At 40.7% G+C, this 12,581-nt stretch overlaps 1 protein-coding gene across 2 annotated transcripts in view; it reads right to left on the bottom strand.

Annotated features, from left to right (window-relative positions):
* Positions 1-12,581, bottom strand: part of SHC4 (SHC adaptor protein 4) — a 127,844-nt gene that overhangs the window by 72,800 nt on the left and 42,463 nt on the right. The window lies entirely within an intron of this gene.

Raw genomic sequence — 12,581 nt, 5'->3', positions numbered from 1 at the left:
GGCCCGTGAGCCATGGCCGCTGAGCCTGCGTGTCCGGAGCCTGTGCTCCGCAACGGGAGAGGCCACAACAGTGAGAGGCCCACGTACCGCAAAAAAAAAAAACCCAAAAAATCCACTCTCTTATTAATCAAACATACATGAAAATGCACATTTTCCTAGAGTAGGTGCAGCTCTCACAAGCTACAACTCATGTTCAAGAAAAGGGGTCAGAGCCTGCATTTATTCCATTAGGCATTTCACAGTTTTCCTAAGGAGAATCCTGACAGGAAACGGAACAAATCTGCCTGGCAGGTGGAGAGACATGCCAACTGTCCTGTATTTCCTTTGGCCACAAAGCTCTCTTTTTATCAAAGAAAAGTCTTTCAGGCTGAGATTAGTTTTTAATGAATTTTGAGTGCTTCCCATGTAGTTCACTCTTCCTAAAAGGAACTGTAACATTGATTTTTCTGGAGATATGTATATATATACATACATACATGTATCAGAATTAAAACTCGCTGCTCTGGTATTCCCTAGGCTTTGCCCTTTTCCTTTCTTAAAAGCAAAAATAACCTCCAGATGCTTTTGGGGATTTTTCTGGGGATCCACCTTTTCAAAAATAAGGGATTTCCGTATGATCCGTGGTCCAACTAGAGAACTCATTTTGAAATCACTGATAGGGTTCCCTTACACCTGTGGTTCTCAAAGTGTGGTCCCCAGACCAGTGGCATAAGCGACACCAGGAACCTTGTCAGACGTGCAAATTCTTGAATTCAAAACTCTGGGAGTGGGGCCCAACACTCTGTGTTTTAACAAGCCCTCCAGGTGATTGATTCTCTCGTGTGCTAAAGTTTGAGAACCAATGTCTGACACAATTTTTTTTCCTTAGTAGAGATCAGAAAAGGATACTAAAAGTATCCTCACCTACATACTTCTCTTTTCCTTTCTTTTTTTTTGCGGTACACGGGCCTCTCACTGTTGTGGCCTCTCCCGTTGCGGAGCACAGGCTCCAGACGCACAGGCTCAGCGGCCATGGCTCACGGGCCCAGCCGCTCCGCGGCATGTGGGATCTTCCCGGACCGGGGCCCAAACGCGTGTCCCCTGCATCGGCAGGCAGACTCTCAACCACTGCGCCACCAGGGAAACCCTCACCTACATACTTTTGAGCATCTTTATGAAGGCCCTTCCAGAGAGAACTCACAAACAAGGGATCTGGTATCTTGAACCTAGGACCAATTCTAACCTGAGGTTTGGATGTTTCCTTATTCTGTCACTTCTGGCTTTCAGCATTGCCCTGAGTTTTGTTCCTTAGAATTCTCTCATTTTGACTGAGGCATAGTACACAAGAGTCAGGCAGACCTGATTACTGGTTCCACCACTTATTAACTTGCTAGGGGAGTTCCATAATCTCTCTAAGTCTCAGTAGCCTCATGCGCAAAATAGGATTACTAGTAATATCTTTTATAAATGTTAACTTTTATGATGCTGACTGTAGCTATTAATTAATAATAAACTGCTCTGTAGACTGCTTCCTAAAAGTTGAAAACCACGTTTGAATCCCTGAACGAGAAAGAGGTTGAAGTACAGCCAGTTGCCTGGGATCAAGAAATCCTTCTCTTCATCTGAATCAACTCCTTGGACCCCAAGGCTCTCTGAATCAAACTGAGTATCTTCAGTGAATTTATTTTCATTCCTTTGTTCAACAATGTATACGAATGGGGTCCATGTGCCAGACACTCTACCATGGAGCCAGGGACCTGACCCAATTGTCTAAGAGCTCCTCGTTCTGGAATTTGGTCTAGTTCAGGATGCCAGATTCCATGTTTGTAGAATGTCTAGGTCTTTTCTGCTTTTCTCTGACTACTAGCAGTGACCTTCAAGACCTCCAGAGTCATCTAAAGAAATGTGATCTAGGCCTGAAAAGCCCTAAAACCTCTCTGTTAACCAATAAATATTTATTGATCCAACTATGCCCCAGTCACTGTGGCTCTGCAACCTACCAGGCCCATGGAATAGGCTTCCAGGGAGAACCTTAAGGCCCAAAGATGATGGATGATGAAGCCCTTGCGATTGACTGCCCCACTGAAAAAGGACCATAGGGACCCAAGGCCTTCTAGGCCAGACACACTCTGGGGCCCACTCTGGACTGTTTTCAGGAAGCGCCTGTACAACCACAGCATTGGTGTTTCCAGGAGCAATGGTTCAAAAGGCCTATTCTATTGCATTGTTAAATTATTCATAGCCGGAGCTGACCACTATGTCCATTAAAATCAAAATTAGAAACCCCGTTTCTTGGTCCTGGAGACATTTACACAGAGTCTAGTTGAAAATGCTTGGGGTGTTACATTCAGTAGTGACTTCTAAAGGAAACCCAAGAGGGCCACAAAAGGGAGATACCAGAAAGTATTCTCAACTGAACTCTGCATGGTAGAGAAGGTCTGGGGGAAAAAATTACTAAAGCTAAAAATACTGGGGTCACCCCCAAATGCATACGCTTTAACATTCATGCATTTTAAGCTCTGAATTAATTAGCTTCTCCTCAAACTCTTGAGGCCATCCACTATAATCCATACTTAGACATGGACAGATAGCTAACTCTTCTCACTTAGGTCAGTGACTGTGTGTATATTGCCTGTTAGAGAGAGAGAGAGTGTACGTGTGTGTGTGTTCATACAATAATATCTGCACATCTGTAAGTTTCTATAGATTCATATGGATAAATTAGCAGGCCCTGATTTCAGCTGCAACATATTTTTAGAAACCATTTCATAAAGTGGATCACATTTGCCATGGAAAAAATACTGTAATTGCGAGTTTGGGGGTCAGAAATCCTGACCAAGGATTTCTCGGCAAATCAAATATAGATGCTGTAAACAGTCTGTTGTAGAACAAAACTAATGACCATTTTATAAACCTTTATAAATATCTCAAAAACACTAAAACAATGCCCTACATCCTATAAAAAAGGCATAAACAGATACAATACCTATACATGTAGTTTCAAAGTTTCTTGAAATATCCAAACACCACTTAAACATACAGCTCAATTGAATTATGTTCAAAAATTAATGCACTAACTATAATAACATCAAACATTTGGCCAACAATTTTGCAACCCTTAGATTTTAGTGAAGCATTTGGGGGATGATTTATATATTCCCAATCTTTTTTTTTTAAGGTGTTCGAAGAAATCGATCTATTGTGTTCTTTTCCCTTTGAGGTAGGAATCCATTTTTTTTGCTGCATTTACTACTGCTGTTTTTTCCTCCTCCCAGCAAATGCCCTTCTCAATATATGAGTGTTACAGAACTACCATACTGCCCCAATGCAACTCTGCCCTGGCCAAAGATGAGTGGCTCAGGATTAGGCCCCAATCACCATCCTACCTAGGAATTTGATATTTGGAACTGAGAGAACCAGAGACGGGGAGTCTCTGCACTCCTGCTGCTGCGGCCTCGGCAGCCCTGACCGTACCCTTCTATTGGTTTGATTGTTCACTGATCCTCAGCTTCCATGAGCTGCCCCAATATCCTTTCAAGAATCCCCCTTTTGGCTTAAGCTAGGCAGAATCATTTTCTGCTACTTAAAGCCAAAAGACTCTTCATAAATATACCTATGGCAAGTAGATGCACTTAAAATTATTTCTGCCACCTTAAAGCTCAGGTCAAAGCAAGTACTGGTCATACTTAATGACCCAGAAAATGTGCATAATAAATGATAAAAACACATCACAAATTAATAAGCACCATATAATCTCACTTTAGTCTCCAAACATATGACTGGAAAAACCCTATACCAAACTGTTACTCTTGATTACCTCCAGTGATCTGTCTGTTTTTTCTTTTCTTTTACCCTACTTCCCAATTCCCACAATAAGCCACATTTAAGTCTTATAATCAGAAAGAAATAGTGAAAAAGTGTTAAGAATTAGATGTTCCACAGAGACCTGACATCAGCGATGGTAATGATCATAGCCGTGCTGTTCTCTCAGTTAGAAGTGATTTTTAAACACAACTCAGGGGAATTCTCTGGCGGTCCAGTGGTTAGGACTCTGTGCTTCCACTGCACGGGGCCTGGGTTCAATCCTTGGTCAGGGAACTAAGATCCCGCAAGCCGAGAAGCGCAGCCAAAAAAAAAAAATGTGGATAACGATGACTCAGGCTTGCCTTTACTGCCTGAATTGTCTCCCAGCATCTTAGTCTATTCACAGCTATAAGAGCAGTTACTTCACTTCAAACCAAAGAAATGTCACTAGGAAACATTAAGTGCCGTAGGGACAGGATTTGGTTTAAGAGTACCTGGGCTTGAGCCCAGCAAAAGAGCTGTGTGGTCTTGGGTTAGTCACTTACCTTCTCTGAGCCTCAGCTTCCCCCTGCTCAAAATGGGGAATTACAGTGCCTTCTCTCAGGGTGATTGTGTGGTTCATAAGAAAACATGAATGTAAAAGCCCTGGGCAAGCGAAACAAATGTCAGCTGTTGTTAACTGCTCTCGCCTCTTGTCCTGCAGCAGCCCTCTCCACCAGCGTGGTTTCTGGTTGGGTTTCCCGGTCAAGAAGTTAGAAGAGGCCACTATGCACTCCTTCCCTAATACTCTCAGCTGTGGCACCTGCTAGACAATAGGCCCTGATGCTTCAGTTGTCCTTCTCTTACTGGCTTTGCACCTTTTCAGCAAAATAAACAGACAACATTGAATACTTCAAAAAAATAACTCATCTAGTAACTGATACTTTTAAAAAATCGTGGTAAAACATACATACATAAAATTTACCATTTTAACCATTTTTAAGGGTACAGTTCAGTGGCATTAAGTATTGATACATTCATACTGTTGTGCAATCAGCACCACCATCCATCTCCAGAACTTTTTCACCTTCCCAAACTGAAACTCTGTACCCATTAAGCACTAACTCCCTCCTCTTATAACCCCTGGCAACCACCATTCTGCTTTCTATCTCTGGATCTGACTACTCTAGGCACTTCATATAAATGAAATCATACAGTATTGGTCTTTTTGTGACTGACTTATTTACTTAGCACAATGTCCTCAAGGGCCTGCAGTGTGCTGAATGTTTGTGTCTCCCCAAAATTTGTGTGTTGAAATCCTAACCCCCCAAAGGTGATGGTATTAGTAAGTGGGGCTTTGGGGAGGTAATTAGGTCATGAGGGTTGGGGCCCTCATGAAGGAGATTAGTGCTCTTATTAAAGAGGTACCACAGAGCTCTCTAGCCCCTTCTGCAATGTGAGGATACAATAAGTCTGTGATCCAGAAAAGGGCCCTCACCTGACCATGATGGCACCTTGATCTCAGATATCCCAACTCCAGAGCAGTAAGAAATAAATATCTGTTGTTTATAAGCTACCCAATCTATGGTATTTCGTTATAGCAGCCCAAATGCACTAAGACAAGGTTAATCCATGTTGTAGCATGTGTCAGAATTTCCTTTTTTTCAGCTTTACTGAGGTATAATTGACAAATAAAGTCATAATATATCTAAAGTGTACAACATGATAGTTTGATAGATGTGTCCATTGTGAAAGAATTCCCAAAATCAAGTTAACTAGCACATGCATCAGCTCACACATTTGCCTTTTTTTTTTTTTTTTTTTTGGTGAGAATACTTAAAATCCACTCTCTTAGCAAATTTCAATACAGTATTATCAACTATAGTCACTATGTTATACATTAGATCATCAAACCTTAATCATCTTATAACTGAAAGTTTGTTCCCTTTAACCAATATCTCTCCATTTCCCCACCTGCCCTCCAGCCCTTGGCAACCACCATTCTACTCTCTGTTGCTATGAGCTGGACTTTTTCAAAAAAGATTCCGTGTATAAGTGATATTATGTAGTATTTATCTTTCTCTGTCTGGCTTATTTCACTCAGCATAATGCCCTCCAGGTTCATCTGTGTTGTCACAACTGGCAGGATTTCTTTCTTTTTTAAGGTTAATATATTCCATTGTATGTATATACCATGTTTTATTTATCCATTCATCCAGCAGTGGATACTTGGGTTGCTTCCACCTTTTGAGTTTGTGAATAATGCCGCTATGAACATGTGTGTACAAATATCTGTCTGAATACATGCTTTCAATTCTTTTAGATACATACACAGAAGTGGAATTGTTGGATCATATGGTAATACTATTTTTAATTTTTTAGGAACTGCCATATTGTTTTCCACAGCAACCGTACCATTTTATATCACCACCAGCAATGCACAAGAGTTCCAATTTCTCCACAACCTTGCCAACATTTATTTTCTAGTTTTTTGTTGTTTTTGGTTTCTTTTTTAATAATAGCCATTCTAACGAGTGAGAAGTACTATCTCGTGGTGGTTTTTATTTGCATTTCCCTAATGATTATTGGTGTTAAGCATCTTTTCATGTGCCTATTGTCCATTTGTGTGTCTTCTTTGGAGAAATGTCTATTCAAGTCCTTTGCCCAGCTTTTAATAGGGTTGTTTGGTTTCCTGTTGTTGAGTTGCAGGAGTTCTTTACATATTTTGAATATTAATTCCTTATCAGATATATGACTTAAAAAATATATTTTCCATTCTGTGAGTTGCCTTAGTAACTGTACCTCTTGGCCTCACCGGTACTCATTCAAATAGTAACTGCACCTGCATGTGAGAGACATTGTGCTAATGACTCTAAGGAAAAGGTGCCCTTGACTTTCATACCCTCTCTCTGTGGGTTTGACTCTGTCATGCTCTCAGAATCCTTCCCAACTGCTTGGGAACTTTTTTAAAAAATAAATTTATTCATTTATTTTTTTAATTTTTTGCTGCATTGGGTCTTCATTGCTGCACGTGGGCTTTCTCTAGTTGTGGCGAGCGGGGGCTACTCTTCGTTGCGGTGCACAGGCTTCTCATTGCGGTGGCTTCTCTTGTTCTGCAGCACGGGCTCTAGGCACACGCAGGCTCAGTAGTTGTGGTGCATGGGCTTAGCTGCTCTGTGGCATGTGGGATCTTCCTGGACCAGGGCTCAAACCCGTGTCGCCTGCATTGGCAGGCGGATTCTTAACCACTGTGCCACCAGGGAAGTCCCAGCTTGGGAATTTTTTTTTAATTACTGTATCTTTGAAGACTTCGAAAAGGAATTTAATTGGCTATTTCATCTCAGATACCTGAGAAGCGAGATCTCAGTCCTAACGAGGTTGTGAGGAACCGGGAGTAGCGTAGCTTGAAGCTAGCAGAGGTGGTGACTGTCCACACATTCAGACACACGCCACACAAAACCTCCATGAGGGCTCCCTGACATCCTCACGTGTGTGGGAGGAAGTACGTCCACTCACACCGGTGCCTGCCGAGGAGGATTTGACTGTTATGTGTTGTAACTGTTCTCACCAGCTGATAAAGGTCATAAGCCTTGGCCCTGGGACCCCAGACCCTTCTTGGGGCCTTTACATTCCTTCCTGACCAATGAACAATGAAACTTGTTTTATCCAACCACGTACATTCTGCCTCAGCAAGTGTTCGTTTTCAATTTTTAGCATGACCACTATGAACTAGAACTGTAACATTCTGGATTTTTTTTTTTTTCCTTGCCACTCTTCTCAGTAAATGTCTTCGCTGGGGGATGTTCCCTTGCCTGGCAAGTTAATAAACTCGGCCCTTTATCCCCGCTCTCGTGTCTTTACTTTGCTTGCCATGTGAGCTGCAATCCCACACTTCACTGCATGGCCTCCTCACAGGTCAACACAGAACCCACACACCAGATGCCGGACAGTTACTCCAAGTTTTACACTGATACACTCATCCATGCATAGCTGCAATCAATCTCATTCATGCATTCCTCAGGAAATTTACATAAATGCCAGCCTATTTTCAGACAAATTGATATCTTAATTTATCCACCTAGCATGCAGATATTTGACCTCTACAGAATTCTTAAAACGTTCCCTCCTGATGTTCACATTTCTTATAAAGCTCATCCACGGGACTTCAGGTAAATGTTCAGCTGCATCTTGGATCTGCTTTGCATCTAATAGTTGCTAACACCAAACACACACACACACACACACACACACACACACACACACACACACACACACACACACAAAGAAGTATGCACTTGTCTCTGAAGAGCTGCCTTTAATGTCCTGTTGAAGCCAAAGAATCAAAATTTCAAGACAGTGAATTAAATTTGCAGAATCAGGGCTCAGGAGCAGTAACATTCCAAACAGGAAACTACTCCAATTACAACATCCTCTGAATTATGATCTCTGCTTCCTTGCTGCTTTACCTACTACCAATCTCCCCAACAGCCTGCTTACTGTCTACAGCAGCAGTTCCAAAAAACACTACTCAGGGTTTTCTTCCCCCATGGAATAGAATGGTGCAGATCCCTTATGATCAGCTAGAGAAAATGAATCTGAAGCCAGGACCCCAAAAGGAAGCGCTCACCATTCGTTCTCTAACCACTCCCCATTTCCTTCACAGACCCCCACCCCCAAAGGGGTGGCCATCACAGGAATGAGGCTAATAACTCACCAGGAATTGCTGCTTCCCAGCTTTCCTGGAGCCTGGCATGGACAGATCCTGTGCTGGGCGCTTTGCACTTAGCCTGGCTGATTTTATTACCATGTATGAGTTACAAATGTAAGGCAATAAATACAGGAAGAGGACAGTGTAGTAAGACAATGATCTGGAGGTTCCTCCCACCAGCAGTGTGCCCTGCCCTTGGGGTAAATTATGTCCTGTGGTGATGAACTAAATGTTCCCTCCACGTTTCCTATGAAGTTCTGTTCTTCAGGGTTGAAAACCAAGCCCTGTCCCACCAGCTCCACTTATTGCATTTACCCTGACATATAATTTATTCCTCCTTCAGTATCAGAGGCAGTTTCCCACCAAGACACAAAGAGGCATCCTTAGTAGGAAAGGGAAGATTTTTTCTTCTTTGCATGATGTGGATGCTTATGCAAGTGAGGGAGTGGGCTTTAGGTTTTAGTGACATGATTTCTTGTGTGTGTGTGTGTGTGTGTGTGTGTGTGTGTGTGCGTGTGTGGTGTTTCAGATCAAATGAGGTTTTTGTTTTCTTTATCTTTGTTTTAAAAATCATGATGAATGGTAATTAGATTTATCACGGTGATCAATTTGAAATGTATAGAAATATCAAATCAATATGTTGTATACCAAAAATTAACATAATGTTGTAGGTCAATTACACTGCAAAAACAAACAAACTCATTAAAAAGGTCAGATTTGTGTAGAACTACCATATGACCCAGCAACCCCACTACTGGGCATATACCCTGAGAAAACCATAATTCAAAAAGAGTCATGTACCAAAATGTTCATTGCAGCTCTATTTACAATAGCCAGGAGATGGAAACAACCCAAGTGTCCATCATTGGATGAATGGATAAAGAAGATGTGGCACATATCTTCTCATAATGAGAAGAATTTGACTCCGTCTTCGTCCTCTGTTTCAAACATTGACCCAACTGTTGTGTCTTAACCATGGCTCCTCCTTTATTATCAGGAGCTTCATGTTGCTGTCTGTCTATTAACTGGAACAATGTACTAACTAGTAGAGACATGGTAAGATCAATTAACATAGGTAGGACATCAGCCTGAATACACCTGTTTGTATGCGTAGTGGCAATTAGCTACACTAGTTTATCAGCAGTCACACCTGATTAATCTTCTGCTTGATGGTAAATGTCAGGAGATACCTGTGGTCACACAAAATAACGATCTTTCTTATAGAATTCTACCTGGTCCACTGAATTTTTTTTCTTGGGTTAAGTAGGGTTATGAGTTAAATGAAACTTTGTGAACATGTGAAATTCAAACGGTAAACTATTTGAAACCTGATTCAACAGTTATATATTAATAACATCTTAGGCAATTGGGAATAGAGCAACTTGAATAGCGGCTGAATGTGAATACATATGTAAGGTGAGGAAAGGAAGGAGAAGGAGATAAAGAAGGAAAAGTTAAGAGAAGGAAGAAGAGCAAATATTTGCGAAGTAGAGGGTGGGAATTAGAGGATTATGGAAAGTGAGCCGCCCTCAAGCTTCCACAAATCTGCCCAGAGCACCATTTGCCATGCCTGAATCTCACACAGACACACCTACAAGGAATAATATGCAGGTACTATGCCAGACACCTTCCCTTGGATCTGTACATTAGTCATGAACCGAATCTTCATGGCAGAGAAAGAAATAGTCTTTTACCATTTACTAAACAGTAGGGAAACACAGACTGACAGATTCATAAAGATGTTTTAAAAATAGAAATCAGGAAGTTAGGATTAACATATACACACTACTATATATAAAATAAATAATCAGCAAGGACCTACCGTAAAGCACAGGGAACTCTACTCAATACTCTGTAATAACCTATATGGGAAAAGAATCTGAAAAAGAATAGATACATGTATATGTATAACTAAATCACCTTGCTGTACACCTGAAGCTAACACAACATTGTAAACCAACTATACTCCAATATAAAATAGAAATTAAAAAAATAAAATAAAAACTAAAAACAGATAGTAACAAAAAATAGATAAATGGATGGGAGGGAGGATATCAACTAGTATATGTTTCTTCTGTAGAACAATCTAGCAATACAGATCTAAAGCCTTCAAAATATTTATATTGTTTGACCTAGTGATAAACCTTGAAGACATTACGCTAAGTGAAATAAATTAGTCACAAAAAAGACAAACACTATATAACCCTACTTGTATGAGGTACCTACAGTAGTCATATTCATAGAGACAGAAAGTGGAATGGTGGTTGCCAGGGGCTGGGGGAGAAGGGAATAAGAAGTTATTATTTAATATACAAAGTTTCAATATTCAAAAAGATGAAAAAGTTCTGGAGAGGGATGGTGGTGGTGTTTGCACAACAAGATGAAACGCACTTAATGCCACTGAATTGGACACTTAAAAATGGTTAAAATGGTAAAGTTTCTGTTATACGTATTTTACCACAATTTAAAATTCTTCTGAATATTTAGCAACAGGAAAATGGCCAACATGGGAGAAACAGTAGCAAATATTTTTCAGATTTTCTACAAAAATCACTGTAAGCACATGTAAGGAAGAAAAGATCAGAAGGTTATTCCAAAGCACAAAATGTTAGTAGACATTATTTCCAGGTGAGATTATGAGTGATTTTCTTTTTCATATTTATCTGTATTTTCTAAATGTTCTAAGTAAATATACAGTATATTTATAACTAGATAATAAAATAATATTTAAAAGCCCACCTACTACATCTCTATCCTCTTACCCTGCTTCATCATTATAAGTAATGGCACTTATTACTACCTGAAAGTATATTGTCTCTTTATTTGTTTCCTTGCCATAGTCTGTTTCCCCAGGTAGAATGTAAGTTCTCTGAGGTCAGAGGCATCTATCTGCATCCTTTATTCTTGAAGAGTTTCAGGCACTTAATGAGCACTCCATAAACACTCAAGTGAAGGAGAATAAGTCAAAATGAATGGACGAGGGAATGAACAGAAAATCAGTCATCCTCAAGTATGGACAGTGGCATTCCTTTCTCCTGTATCCCCACTCCAGTCACCTGGGGTAGCGACCCTCTTCCTCCCACCTGTAACCAGCTCAGGATTGGAGGAAGGGCTTTCTCCAGATTAAGCATCATCAGAATGAAATAAAACCTGAAATGTGTCCAAATTAGGGCTAAGAGAGTAGGAAGTAATCTAGAAACCCTCTCGCTTAAAGGATAGTTGAAGGGCCTGAGAATGTGAAAGAGAAGGCTTAAAAGGGAGGGAAGATGTAGCCATTTCCAAATCCTGGAAAGTAGTCAAGTGGAGTCATGAATTTACTCCATAAATATCCATTGAGCCCCTTCCGGATGCTAAGGACTGAAATAGGCACCAAGAATACAGAAAAAAAAAGAAAAAGAAAAAGAAAAATAGAATTAGATTTCATCTGTTTAACTCCTGAGGGGATACCAAGGATTGGTGAGAAATTTGGAAAGACAGATTTGAATGCACTGTAAACAAGAGTCCACAATAGCATTTCTTAAAGATCATTTCATGGAACACCAGAGATACATGGAATGTTCATTTATGTTCCATAAAAAAAAGAATTCTGGGGCCAAATAAATTTAGAAAATCTCAAGATGAAGTTAGTGCTTTTTAAACTATAGCACAGGACTTCTCAGGGTCTTTAATACCATACATCATTGTAAACTGTGACTCTCCTAAAGAGCGTATGATTCCTTTCCTCAAACCTTTTGGTCAAGAGGACAGTTTTTCAAGGCCTCGGACTTCCATAAGATGAGCATTAGGAAAAGTTATCCTCTCTTCATAATGAGAACATTCACCTGTGGAAACCGTGGTCTGCAACCATGGATGCAGACAGGCACTGCAGCTTGCCCCTGAGACACATACTGGCACCACACACCGCAGATGCCCAAGTCTTCATCCTGAATCACTCCTGTAAATCCAGTCCTCTCACCTCATCTCCCTCACCTCACAATTTTCCCAGTTACCAGTCTCAGCACTCAATTATTCCCCTTTCCATCCTTGCTTTGAACCTGGCCTTAAAGAACCATGCCTTGTGTTTCTGCTTCTGACTTGTGCTCTGTGTAATAATGATTCTGGTTCTTTCCCT

This window comes from Lipotes vexillifer, unplaced genomic scaffold (genome assembly GCF_000442215.2).
Source record: "Lipotes vexillifer unplaced genomic scaffold, Lipotes_vexillifer_v1.1 scaffold24, whole genome shotgun sequence".
NCBI classification, from domain to species: Eukaryota; Metazoa; Chordata; class Mammalia; order Artiodactyla; family Lipotidae; genus Lipotes; species Lipotes vexillifer.
The sequence above is the reverse complement of the archived record's forward strand: the minus strand, read 5'-3'. Positions and strand labels throughout refer to the sequence as shown.